The sequence below is a fragment of the Bos taurus genome, chromosome 4 (genome assembly GCF_002263795.3).
Source record: "Bos taurus isolate L1 Dominette 01449 registration number 42190680 breed Hereford chromosome 4, ARS-UCD2.0, whole genome shotgun sequence".
Taxonomy (NCBI): Eukaryota; Metazoa; Chordata; class Mammalia; order Artiodactyla; family Bovidae; genus Bos; species Bos taurus.
The window spans coordinates 60,831,846-60,845,776 of record NC_037331.1 but is presented as its reverse complement, the minus strand read 5'-3'; the positions used below and the strand labels follow the sequence as shown (position 1 = coordinate 60,845,776).

The following is a 13,931-nucleotide window of genomic DNA, read 5'->3' as shown; positions in this document are numbered from 1 at the left end:
TAGTTACTTACAAAGCTAGTACTGTTATCAGCTTCTTTTACCATTCCCACCCATGTCATCATTCATCCTCATCAAGCTTTGTGCATCTGCTTTGTTAATTATTGATTCATGCTGCGCCTGCTTAGTATTTCCATTGGATACAGCATCTGCAGCTGTCCACTTGGCTGCTTTTGAGTCAGCATTGTTTTTACATATCCGCCAGAACAATGAACAATTCCATCTTTTAAAGAAACTTTCCTTCCTACTTGTCTCTATATAAACTTCATTTTCAAAGCACTGATTGCAAAATAAAGTTAAGAATTATTAAAATTGCTTTTAATAATTTGTTTACCTCTAAGAATACACCTCCCCCCTTTTGAAAGTCTTACTAAACCTAAGTTTTCCAGTAATAGCCAAGAATGCTATTGCACTTTTCCTGCTGCAGCATTATACTTCACTTTTTTAATGTTTACTTTTATGTTCAGTACCAGCATTGTATCATGGATCATTTCAATTTCTGATTCTCTTTAACGATCATTTCCATTAAACTCTAGATTTAAAAAATCATAGAAAAATAGATATTTTTCACAGAAATATTGTTTTTTATGTTATGAGTAAAGAGCTTATATTTTTCTTATTTTTTTCAGTAGCTTATTTAATTAACTCATCTATTAACATGTATATTTCATGTTTGAATCACATGGCAAGCTTCTGCTGCTGCTAAGTCGCTCCAGTCGTGTCCGACTCTGTGTGACCCCATAGACGGCAGCCCACCAGGTTCCCCTGTCCCTGGGATTCTCCAGGCAAGAACACTGGAGTGGGTTGCCATTTCCTTCTCCAATGCATGAAAGTGAAAAGTGAAAGTGAAGTCACTTAGTCGTGTCCAACTCATAGCGACCCCATGGACTGCAGCCCACCAGGCTCCTCCGTCCATGGGATTTTCCAGGCAAGAGTACTGGAGTTGCCATTTCCTTCTCCGCATGGCAAGCTACTCGTAGTCAATGGAGTTTCAGGACAAAAGTCAGTTGAAACATCTCTGTAGTAAGAGAGGATCAGATTTTTTTTTTTTTTTTAAGAAAAAAATCAACATCTTCCTTTTTAAAGGTTTAGAATATATGTGATCATTAACCTGGGTCATAAAACCCAGGAAAGAAGAAATAAGAATGGTGAAGACAGGAGAAGGTTGCTAGTATTGCTAATGCCAGTGGAGAGACAAATAACTATAATATTTCACTTTCTACAGAAAAAGTTCATTTTGTTGAGAGCAGATCAAGTATATGTTTCTCTTGAAATTGAAAAAAAGTTTAATTTCTTAAGAAGAAGTTATCTTAGTAATGAAAAAAAACAGGACATTAAAAAATATTTGTTTACTTTTAAATTTCAGATAAGAGTTTAAAAGAATGAGAAGAAGCTTCTAGAAAATACTTTTTACTTTCCTCCTTGTTCTCTTGGAAGCAATTTATAACATTCTGTGTCTTTGGAAATATATGAATTGAGGAAAATTAATCTGCAGTTTGGTGTTATAAAAGAATAGAGAAACTCTAGTTGCAATATTCCAGATTCTAACAAGCATTAACAGAAGCCTCAGGACAGCTGTAAACAATGTTCCCTGATACATAAAAGTTAAAAAAAATCCAGGCAAAGTTGGTTTCTATAGGTTTAAAAAATTTTTTTTTCAGTGCTATTTGAATGCTTTTGGGATGTCTGTATTGAGAGAATGGAACATGTTCAGTATGTCTTTTTCAGGAGAATGAAAAGCATAAAGAATAAATAAAGAATGCCTTGTGAAATGCCTTTGCCTTTTCACGTCAATGAAAATAGAACAGCACAAAAATTCTGGGAAACACTATGATATTTTTTGATAGGATGTTTTATTGTAAATAAGGGAAGAAGGATATTTTTAAATCAGACAACAGAAATATTGTTTATCTTAATTACATTTTGAAGAACTCAAGATGTGCATTAATATACTCCTTCCACAGATATTTATTAATTATTTATACTGCATACATACAAGAAAGATTCTGCATACGGGAAGATATGCGTACTGGTACTTCATACATACATACGTACACATGATATACATGTATCAGGCAGTCCTTGGGCACACACCTCAGGAATGCTGTGGTGAATAAATCAAATAGAGTCCTAGTTCTCTTGGAACTTACAGTGGGAGAAACAACAATCAAGTAAACAAATGATGTGGGCTTCCCTGGTGGCTCACTGTAAAGAATTCCACTGCCAACGCAGAAGACATGAGTTTGATCCCTGGGTCAGGAAGATCCCCTGGAGAAGGAAATGGCAACCCACTCCAGTATTCTTGCCTAGGAAATCCCATGGACAAAGGAGCCTGGTGGGCCACAGTCCATGGGGTCGCAAAAGAGTAGGACCTGATTATCGACTGAACAACAAACAAATGATGTAATATCAAATACAAATATGTGCTATGAGAAATAGTACTGTACATCTCTAGTATACTGGAGATGGTGACTTGAAGTACGGAGGGGTCAGAAAAAGCCTCAGAAGAAGTGACTATTGAGCTGAGACTTGAAGGATACAGACAAAGAGTCGGACACGATTGAGCAACTGAACTGACTGACTTGAAGGATAAGAAAATGTCAGCCACAAGACATTTCGCGTAGAGGGAGGATTCAAGCATTCATAGTAGAGGGAACTGCAAAGGCAAAAAAGCCCAGAGATGGGCATGATCTTATCCTGATTCTGGGGCTATGTGAAGGTCAGCATGGTTGGAAGCCAGTGAACTGGGGAAAAGTGGTAGGAGAAAAGATCTCAGAGGTAGGCAGGGGTTAAGGAAAGGAGTTTGGACTTTTTTCTAAGTGCAATCAGAAGCCACTGGTGGATTTAAAACACAGCTGTGTTTTTGTTTTTAAAGATAGCACTAACTGTTCTGAGAACAACGGAAAAGAGGATGAGAGTGGAAGCAGGGAAACCAGACAGGAAACTCTTGCAGTGGGTCCAGTGATGGTGATGGTGGCTTAGAGTGTAACGGAAGCTCTAGAGAGGAAGAGAAGTAAAAGACCCAGGGTATACTTGGAGGCAGAGTTGATAGGTAGGTTGGGTATATGGATAGCGTAGGAGGAAAGGAAGAAGGAATTGACGATGACTCCTAGGATTTTGGCTTGAACAACTGGGTAGATAGTGGTACCATTTATGGAAATAGAGAAGATTGGAGAAAGAATAGGTTTAGTGGGGAAATTTCATTTTGGATTTGTTAAGTTTAATATACTAGTTAAAAGTCTAAGTCAAGATTTCATATAGTTAGTTGAATATTCTTATTCAGAACTCAAGGAAGAGATCATGCCAAAGAAATAAATTTGGGAACCATCAGTATATGGAAGGTATTTTAAGTCAGTGGAACTGATGAGATCACCCAGTGGGTGTGTGTAGGTACACAAGAGCAACCAGGGTAGAATTTAAAGTTCTCAGTCACTTAGTTGTGGAGCAGAGGAAAAGGAGCCAACAGAGTTGTTCACACATACATCACACACATAGATCTTCCTCAACTTATGATGGGGTTATGTCCCAATAAACACAACCTAAGTCAAAAATGCATTTGATGTACCTAACCTACCCAACATTATTGCCTAGCCTAGCCTACCTTAAACATGCTCTGAACAATTATATTAGGCTACAGTTGGGCAAAATTATCTAACATGAGGCCTATTATATAATAAAATGATGAATATCTCTTGTAATTTATTGAGTACTGTACTGGAAATTAAAACCAGAACAGTTGTATGGGTACTGATTATCCTTCGGATCAGAGGGCTGATGGAATGGCATCTTGGTGCAACTATGCAGCATTATGAGAAAGCATTGTACTGCTTACTGGTAGTCCAGGAAAAAGATCAAAATCCCAAGTACTGTTTCTACTAAAAGCATGTTGCTTCTGCATTTCTATAAAGTCCAGTTATCGTAAGTAGAACCATCATAAATCAGGGACTCTGCACACATACACACACACAGATAAATTTATAATAACTATGTAACTATAACTTATATGCAGAGTACATCATGAGAAACGCTCATGTGGAAGAAACACAAACTGGAATCAAGATTGCCGGGAGAAATATCAATAACCTCAGATATGCAGATGACACCACCCTTATGGCAGAAAGTGAAGAGGAACTCAAAAGCCTCTTGATGAAAGTGAAAGTGGAGAGTGAAAAAGTTGGCTTAAAACTCAACATTCAGAAAACGAAGATCATGGCATCCGGTCCCACCACTTCATGGGAAATAGATGGGGAAACAGTGGAAACAGTGTCAGACTTTATTTTTCTGGGCTCCAAAATCACTGCAGATGGTGACTGCAGCCATGAAATTAAAAGATGCTTACTCCTTGGAAGGAAAGTTATGACCAACCTAGATAGCATATTCAAAAGCAGAGACATTACTTTGCCAACAAAGGTTCATAGTCAAGGCTATGGTTTTTCCTGTGGTCACGTATGGATGTGAGAGTTGGACTGTGAAGAAGGCTGAGCGCCGAAGAATTGATGCTTTTGAACCGTGGTGTTGGAGAAGACTCTTGAGAGTCCCTTGGACTGCAAGAAGATCCAACCAGTCCATTCTGAAGGAGATCAGCCCTGGGATTTCTTTGGAAGGAATGATGCTAAAGCTGAAACTCCAGTACTTTGGCCATCTCATGCAAAGAGTTGACTCATTGGAGAAGACTCTGATGCTGGGAGGGATTGGAGGCAGGAGGAGAAGGGGACGACAGAGGATGAGATGGCTGGATGGCATCACTGACTTGATGGATGTGAGTCTGAGTGAACTCCGGGAGTTGGTGATGGACAGGGAGGCCTGGTGTGCTGCGATTCACGGGGTCGCAAAGAGTCGGACATGACTGAGCGACTGATCTGATCTGATCTAATCTAACAGCTACATATGTAAATGTGTGTGTGTGTATGTATGTCTAAGTTTTTGTTCTTTAGCTGCTAAGTTGTGTCTGACTCTTTGTGACCCCATGGACTGTATAGCCTGCCAGGCTCCTTTGTCCATGGGACTTCGCAGACAAGAATACTGGAGTGGGTTGCCATGTGTCTTCTCCTGAGGGAGGAATCGAACCCACGTCTCCTGCACTGCAGGCAGATTCTTTATCATCTGAGCCACTGGAAGAAGGTTACATATTGGCAAATTAAATGCAGCTTGTTCGGCACCTTTCAAAGATAGATGAACTACTTAGTGTGTGGCCTCATAGAAAACGGCAAGATAGAAAGTCAGGGCTAATACACACATAGGCATGGCTACAAATGAACTACATTTTCAATTGGACCAAGAGTTGGAGGAGGGTCAGAGAGGGCTTGCAGGTTTCGTAAGCAAGAGGAGCAGTGGAAAAGAGATAAGGATTTGATATTTCAATCAGGAGGCCAGTTTGGGGATTTGAAATCTTGAAGATGGAGCACTTTCTGGTGCACAAGTAGAAGAGGTCAGCAGAGGTGGAAGGTTTGTGGAATGATGAGGTCAGAGTGTAGGAGGCTGTGTTCACAGACAAATTATCAGCAAACATTTCTTGAGGGCTCAGTACCTGTCAGTCATGAATGGTGCTGAGAAAGATGTGAGAAGCAGGGGAGATGAGAATGAAAGTGAATGTCAGGAACCCTAACATTTGGAAGGGTTAATGACTGAGGAGAAGAACCAAGCAACAAGTTTGGAAGGATTATGTGAAGTGTTTGGAAACTAAAGAAGTTCATGATAGACATCACTGGAGTACAATAAACCTTCTTGTTTCAAATTTAAGAATATTTTATTTTTGAGGTTCCATAAAGAGAGTTTGATGTTTAAGAAACATGGACTTCTGTTATTCTTTACTAATTAAGAGCTACTTTTATATGCATGTGTGCTAAGTTGCTTCAGTCATGTTCTACTCTTTGGAACTCCATGGACTGTAGCCTGCCAGGCTCCTCTGTTCATGGGATTCTCCAGGCAATAATACTGGAGTGGGTTGCCATGCCCTCTTCCAGGGGATCTTCCCAACCCAGAGATGGAACCCACCTCTCTTATGTCTCTTGCATTGGCAGGTGGGTTCTTTGCCACTAATGCCACTTGGAAGGCCCACTTTTCTTTTATATGGGATTGCTAAAAAATGTAAAAATAGGGACTTAATTGATGGTCCAATGTTTAGGACTCCAAGCTTTCACTGACCAGGGTCCAGGCTCAGTCCCCGGCTGGGAAACTAAATCCCACAAGGTGCAATGTGGAAATATTTTTTTTTAATTAAAAAATAGGTTCTGTGATTATAGCTTTGAGAAATCTAGGTATGGAAAAGTAAAGGTAGCAATATATATATTATAGTGCAGTAAGTACATAAAAGAATTCATCTTTATGAAAGGATTTACTATGGCCCTATTGCAAAGTTTAAAAAAAAAAATAATAAAAAGAATGGAATGACTCCCTTAATGCCCTTATAAACCACTTGAGAAAGTAAAAAGGAGATGAAAGCTATAAATTTTAACAAAAGTTGATTGGATAAAGGGAACATGACTGTAGTTGGATTGACTTTTGGAAACAATACAGTATGTTAGAAAACACACAATCCGTTCTCCCTCAATTTGGAATATGAAACAGTTTCATTGATTAAATTAGAAGAGAAAAACATCTGATGTTAAGAACCCTTAAAACTGTTTATACCCTTAAAATATGATACTAATGTGCATTAATGGCAGATACTGTAAGAAATAAACTATCCCATTTAGTAAACATGTATATGACAACACTTGATGATTCTTATTTCTTCATTATAATAAATGTATAAAAGAAGTGGCCCTTCAGCCAGATAACCTGAAGTAGAGATCTTGACCTTAATCCTTCTTGCCACTGCTTTATGGTTAGATCTTGGCCTTTTTGATGCCTGTAAAATAAGAATATTTATTTCATTGTATTATTTTGTGAATGAAATGAGAATGTGTATGAAAGTACTTTGAAAAATTAACTGTACATACGTAACATAACACGTGTCCTTACTGAGGTAAATGCTTTAGACTTTTTCTGTTTTTCTGCCCTCCATTAATTTTATCTGTGAAAAAACGATCACTATTTCCTTTGTTGAAGAAAAAGGATCTTTGAAGGAGCAAATATTGATTTACTAGGGCAGCATTTAATTTCTAGTCATCTTTGCTTCAGAGCGTTGATTCTATATTTAAATTAATACAACAAGCTGTGGTCTTTATCTAAATAACTTGGAAGATTGTGGTTTTTATTTAAATAATTACAGAAACACTTTTGATGACTTTCAGAATACTAATGTAATTAGGGCAAACTGTATAGTCTAACTACTAATAATCATGTGAACATAACATGTATTTTCTTTCCTAATTTAGCAATTAAAAAATTTTTTTAAGAAAGCAATTTTAAGGTTGCAATTTATTCAGCACTATATATATAGCTCAAGAACACATTTACATTATTATTTTGTCTTTTGTGATGAAAATAAATTAACTGAAATGTCAAGATCATAAGCAGGATTTAAAGTCAGGCAGATCTGGTTCAAATTTTTAGGTGATAGTCTTAAACCAAATAGCCTCTTTGTATCAGTTTCCCCCATCTCTAAAAATGGAATACTAGTTATCTTAAATGCATTCATTTAACAAATATCTATTGAACTCATGTGCACTCAGGGTGCTAGGTAATAGCTATAAACACAAGTCCCTGCCATTCCATTGCTTAAACACATAATTAAAATAACCCCATATAAATGGTAAGTGCAATGAAGAAAACATATCAGAATAATAGGATAGAAAGTGGCTTGGGGGCAAAGAGAAGTGGTGTGGCCACCTGATCAGGGAAGTCTTCTTTGAGGAAGTAGCACATTTAAGCTTAGACCCAATTAACAAGGAGAAGCCATGGGTAGATCTAGGAATGTCCAGAGGGTGGAAAGTTCTTGATGCAGGAAAAATTTTGGCATATTTTTATGACTAGAAGAAAGGCTTATGAGGCTGGAGACTAGTGGAAAAAAGGTAAAGTATTGTGATATTTTCACATGATGTACATGCCGGGCTGAATGAGTCACAAGTTGGAATCAAGATGGCAGGAGAAATATCAATAACCTCAGATATGCAGATGACACCACCCTAATGGCAGAAAGCAAGGAGGAACTAAAGAGTTTCTTGATGAAGGTGAAAGAGGAGAGTGAAAAAGCTGGCTTAAAACTCAACATTCAGAAAACTAAGGCCATGGCATCTGGTCCCATCACTTCATGGCAAATAGATGGGGAAACAATGGAAACAGTGACAGACTTTATTTTCTTGGGCTCCAAAATCACTGCGGGCAGTGACTGCAGCCATGAAATTAAAAGATGCTTGCTCCTTGGAAGGAAAGCTATGAAAAACCTACACAGCGTATTGAAAAGCAGAGCCATCACGTGGCCGACAAAGGTCCATATAGTCAAAGCTGTGGTTTTTATAGCAGTCCTGTATGGACGTAAGAAGAAGGCTGAGTGCTGAAGAATTAATGTTTTTAAACTGTGGTGCTGGAGAAGACTCTTGAGAATCCCTTGGAGAGCAAGGAGACCAATCCTAAAGGAAATCAAACCAGAATATTCACTGAAGGACTGATGCTAAAGCTGAAGCTCCAATACTCTGGCCACCTGATGTGAAGGGCTGACTCATTGGAAAAGACCCTGATGCTGGGAAAGATTGAAAAGGCGGGAGGAGAAGGGGGTGACAGAAGATGAGATGTTTGGATGGCATCACTGACTTAATGGACATGAGTCTGAACAACTCTGGGAGATAGTGATGGACAGGGAAGCCTGGCATGCTTCAGTCCATGGGTTGCAAAGAGTTGGACATGACTTAGAAACTCTATAACAATTGTGATATTTGGGCCTCCCCAGGGGATGCTAGTGGTAAAGAACCTGCCTGCCAATGCAGAAGACATAAGGGATGCGGGTTTGACCCCTGGGTAATGGAGATGCCCTGGAGGAGGGCATGGCAACCCACTTCAGTTTTCTTGCCTGGAGAATCCCCACAGAGAGAGGAGCCTGGTGGGCTATAGTCCATAGGGTCACAAAGAGTCGGACATGACTGAAGTGACTTAGCACACGTGTACATTGTGATATTTGGAGAATATTAGGATACTAGGTGGAGAAGGAAATGGCAACCCATTCCAGTGTTCTTGCCTGGAGAATCTCAGGAACGGGGGAGCCTGGTGGGCTGCCATCTATGGGGTCGCACAGAGTCGGACACCACTGAAGCAACTTAGCAGTAGCAGCAGCAGCAGGATACTAGGAGAGGAAGGTTAGTCCCAGATCATGTAGGGCCCTGTAGGTATGATAAAGAATTTGCATATTTTCCTACTTGCAACAGAAGACATAAACTGGATCTACACAAGAAATTGACACTGTATAATTTACAATTTAAAAAGCTCCTAGAAAAGGGAACCCTCTTACACTGTTGGTGGGAATGCAAACTAGTACAGCCACTATGGAGAACAGTGTGGAGATTCCTTAAAAAACTGGAAATAGAACTGCCTTATGATCCAGCAATCCCACTGCTGGGCATACACACTGAGGAAACCAGAAGGGAAAGAGACACGTGTACCCCAATGTTCATAGCAGCACTGTTTATAATAGCCAGGACATGGAAGCAACTTAGATGTCCATCAGCAGATGAATGGATAAGAAAGCTGTGGTACATATACACAATGGAGTATTACTCAGCCATTAAAAAGAATACATTTGAATCAGTTCTAATGAGGTGGATGAAACTGGAGCCTATTATACAGAGTGAAGTAAGCCAGAAGGAAAAACATACAGTATACTAACGCATTTATATGGAATTTAGAAAGATGGTAACAATAACCCTGTGTACGAGACAGCAAAAGAGACACTGATGTATAGAACAGTCTTATGGACTCTGTGGGAGAGGGAGAGGGTGGGAAGATTTGGGAGAATGGCATTGAAACATGTAAAATATCATGTAAGAAACGAGTTGCCAGTCCAGGTTCGATGCATGATACTGGATGCTTGGGGCTAGTGCACTGGGACGACCCAGAGGGATGGTATGGTGAGGGAGGAGGGAGGAGGGTTCAGGATGGGGAACACATGTATACCTGTGGCAGATTCATTTTGATATTTGGCAAAACTAATACAATTATGTAAAGTTTAAAAACAAAATAAAATTAGAAAAAAAAATAAAAAAAATAAAAAGCTCCTACCCTTTGGATAAATTACTAAAATATGATAGTTCAGTAGGTTTGTAATAATCATGTTCCTATATACTAATAATAGTTAGTTTAAAGTACAATTAAAAATGTATAATTTTAAAAGCAATAACCACAAAGATACATGTGAATACATCAAAGAGTATAAAGATCTTTATGCAAGTACATTATATATATATTTTGGAAGATGTTAAAGTAGGCTTAAATTAATGAAGATATGTCCATGTGCACTAATAAAATGGTTTGATGTCACAAAGATGAGGTATGTAAGATTACATAATGAAAACAGTTTGATATTGGAAGAGGACTAGACAAATAGACCAGTAGAATAGAATAAAGAGCTTCTAAACAGACCTACACATACAGGTATACTACAAAAGTGGCATTACAGGTCAGTGGACAACTAAATAAATGCTGCTAAGACATTTGGTTTTCCAGATAAAAAATAAGATCAATCCAGATAATTTAAAGACAGAATCATTAAAAAAAAAACAAAACCCACACTTTTTAGAAGAAAACATGGGAGAACATATTTACAACCTCAGGGTAGGGAAGGATTTCTTGAGACACGAAAAGTACAAACCCTATTGGAAAATATACATGTATTTAATCACATTAGTAGTAAACATTTCTGTACATCCAAGACATCCTAAAATGAAAAGACAAACCATAAACTAGGAAAAGATATTTTCCAGCCAAAAAACCAGGAAGAGTTATTTTCCTATAAAAATAGTAAACAAAATGCTTTGAATCAATAAGAAAAAGCAACCACATAGAAAAATGAGCAAAGAATATGAATTTGAAATTCACAGAAAAGGAAAACTGAAAGGCCAATAAACACATGAAATAATGTTCATTTCCACTAGTAATAGGAGAAATGTACACAAACAAGAATGATAGAAGCTAAAAAGCATCCAAGTACTAAAGAGGGGCTATAGTAGCAGACATACTTATAGAAAGGTGATTAGAATATAAATTGTTACAATCATTTTGAAGGGCAATTTATTTTTAATATCTGGCAGCAATACTGAAATATATTTTTTGAAATGATCATCTAATTCTTAAGTATATTACTCTAGAGAAAATTTTGCATGGAGACATAAGGAAACATAAAAATATTCATGGCATCATGGGGTCTTTGGAATGAAAAACTGGAAATGAGCTAAACGTCCACTAACAGGATAATGGATATATAAATTGCAAGTATATTAATAAAATAGAATTATAGCAGCGATAATGAATAAAATGCAGCTAAATCTGTTAGTGAGGATGTATCTCATAAAGAGAATATTTGGAAAAGAAACCAGTTGCAGAAATTTTACTTACAGTAAAAACAACATTTATGAAAAACTCTATATATTGATATAGATATATATGTAAATGTAATAAAAGTACATACATTTCACAGGAATGATAAACATGAAAATCAGGATAGTTTAACCCCTGGGAGTGGAAGGTAAATGACATGAAGGAGGAATACATAGGAGACTTTCATTACAAAGGTTTTTAAGCTAGGTGGTAGTACATGGTTATCTGTTCTATTCACTAATTTTTTGTTACACTGGAAATATTTTATAGCACAGTTTTTAAAGAAGAAAGGTAGTTCTAACTATCAGGGGGTAAGAAGGTAAATAGGGAGACCTGTTAGGAGATCCGACCAATCAATCATAAAGGAAATATTCATTGGAAGGACTCATGCTGAAGCTGAAACTCCAATACTTTGGCCACCTGATGTGAAGAAGTGACTCACTGGAAAAGACCCTGATGCTGGGAAAGATTGAGGGCAAGAGGAGAAGGGGAGGACAGAGAATGAGAAGGTTGGATGGCACCACTGATTCGATGGACATGAGTTTGAGTAAGCTCCGGGAGTTGGTGATGGACAGGGAAGCCTGATGTGCTGCAGTCCTTGGGGTCGCAAAGAGCCGGACATGACTGAGTGACTGAACTGAACTGAGACTTCAGTCTCTAGCACAGCTTCTGGCACAGAGTAGGGGTTTAACAAACTTCAGCTTTATAGGGTGGTTGCTATTATCATCATTATCAGGGTAAAGACACAGAGATTGTGAATAAACATAAACTAAACATTCTGAGTAGTTATATTGCACCACATGTTCTATTTATCTTGTTCAGTCTTTATTAGAATCCAGTTATAAAGAATCTAAGGGGCTTACCTAGTGGCTCAGTGGTAAATATCTGCCTGCACTGCAGGAGACACGAGCTCCAACCTTGGGTCGGCAAGAACCCCTACAGAAGAAAATGGCAACACACTCCAGTTGCCTAGAAAATTCCATGGACAAAGGAGCCCCATGGGCTCATGAGGTTGCAGAGTTGGACACAACTGAGCACGCAGGCACACAGGCATAAAGAATCTAAGGCTCACAGAGGTCAAAGCTGGAAGGCACAGGGCTTCATAAGTTTGTAATGACTCACTTTTCAATGCTGTGTAAACTTCCTCCTGAACCTCCAACCCTAATATACCCACCACTTTCTTGTCTAGCACTTGAAAAAAAATTCAAGCATCTTTTCTCTTTGGTTCATAGCTAGCATGGGCTTCCCTAGTGGCTCAGATGGAAAAAAATCCACCTGCAACGCAGGTATTGAACCCAGGAGCCCTGGGTTCAATCCCTGGGTCAGGAAGATCCCCTGGAGAAGGGAGTGGCTACCCACTTAAGTATTCTTACCTGGAGAATCCCATGGACAGAGGAGCCTGGAGGGCTACAGTCCATATGGTCACAAAGAATCAGACACAAATGAGCGATTAACATTTTTGATTTGAAAAGAAAGTTAAAACGAAAGTCACTCAGTTGTGTCCAACTCTTTGAGACCCCATGGACTATACAGTCCATGGAATTCTTCAAGTCAAAATACTGGAGTGGGTAGCCTATCCCTGCTCCAGGAGATCTTCCCGACCCAGGAATCGAACCAGGGTCTCCTGCATTGTAGGCAGATTCTTTACCAACTGAGCTATCAGGGAAGCCACACTTTTGAGTTAGATATTAATAATTCAAAACACTTGGGTAGGACCTTATTACTTATTACAGAATACTTTTGGATTGCTCTCAGTTTTTCACCTGATCTGCCTAACAACTCTGTGAAAGGCAGGGCAGCTGATTATTTCGGTTTTACGGATGAGAAAACCAAAATCCAAAGAGGCTAAATTGGAGGTTCTTAACCAGTGACCATTACTTCATGGAATCATATCTTAAAATGCTTATGATTGAAAGGGCATTTTAAAGCTTTAATTGTATTTTCAAAGAAGTCTATGATTCCCAAAAAGATTTAAAAGATAATGAGTTAAATGATTTGCCTAAAGCCTAGGGTCACAGAGTCCTGGTGGAGTCAAGGCCCCAAGGAATTTCTTCTCATCCCACACTCAGAATTCTTTCCATTACTACATACAGTACCACAATTCAACTTACATATATTACTCATGAAATACTTTTTGTAATGTTTACTGACTGCTGAGATAGAAACCTTATTAAATAGACTGAAATTCTTACTTGGGAGTAATGGTTTTGGCCTGTTCAACTGTTGGGCAGCCATTCATAAGTCTACACAGTGTTACAGATGAACAAGTCACATCCTGTTTGTTGTCTTTATAACAAGTCCTAGTACAGACTTGTTAAATAAGGTATGAATCCAATACAGTAACTATAAAACGTATTTTTCATTTCTCAATAAAGAATAGTCATGAGACCTAGCTATGATCCAGTGGTGGAAAGTCGACTATGAGCCGAGAATGGGATTTTCATTTCTCCAGGATCAGTTACTTAAAG

General features: G+C 38.4%; 2 protein-coding genes across 4 annotated transcripts in view; one reads left to right on the top strand and one right to left on the bottom strand.

The window, feature by feature from the left end:
• Nucleotides 1-6,842, bottom strand: part of MATCAP2 (microtubule associated tyrosine carboxypeptidase 2) — a 78,540-nt gene extending 71,698 nt beyond the window's left edge. The window contains exon 1 of the mRNA XM_059885874.1: nt 6,778-6,842. The gene's annotated coding sequence lies outside the window, so the exon portion shown is untranslated. The remainder of the gene's footprint in view (nt 1-6,777) is intronic.
• Nucleotides 1-13,931, top strand: part of ANLN (anillin, actin binding protein) — a 174,811-nt gene that overhangs the window by 99,200 nt on the left and 61,680 nt on the right. The gene's annotated exons all lie outside the window — the stretch shown is intronic.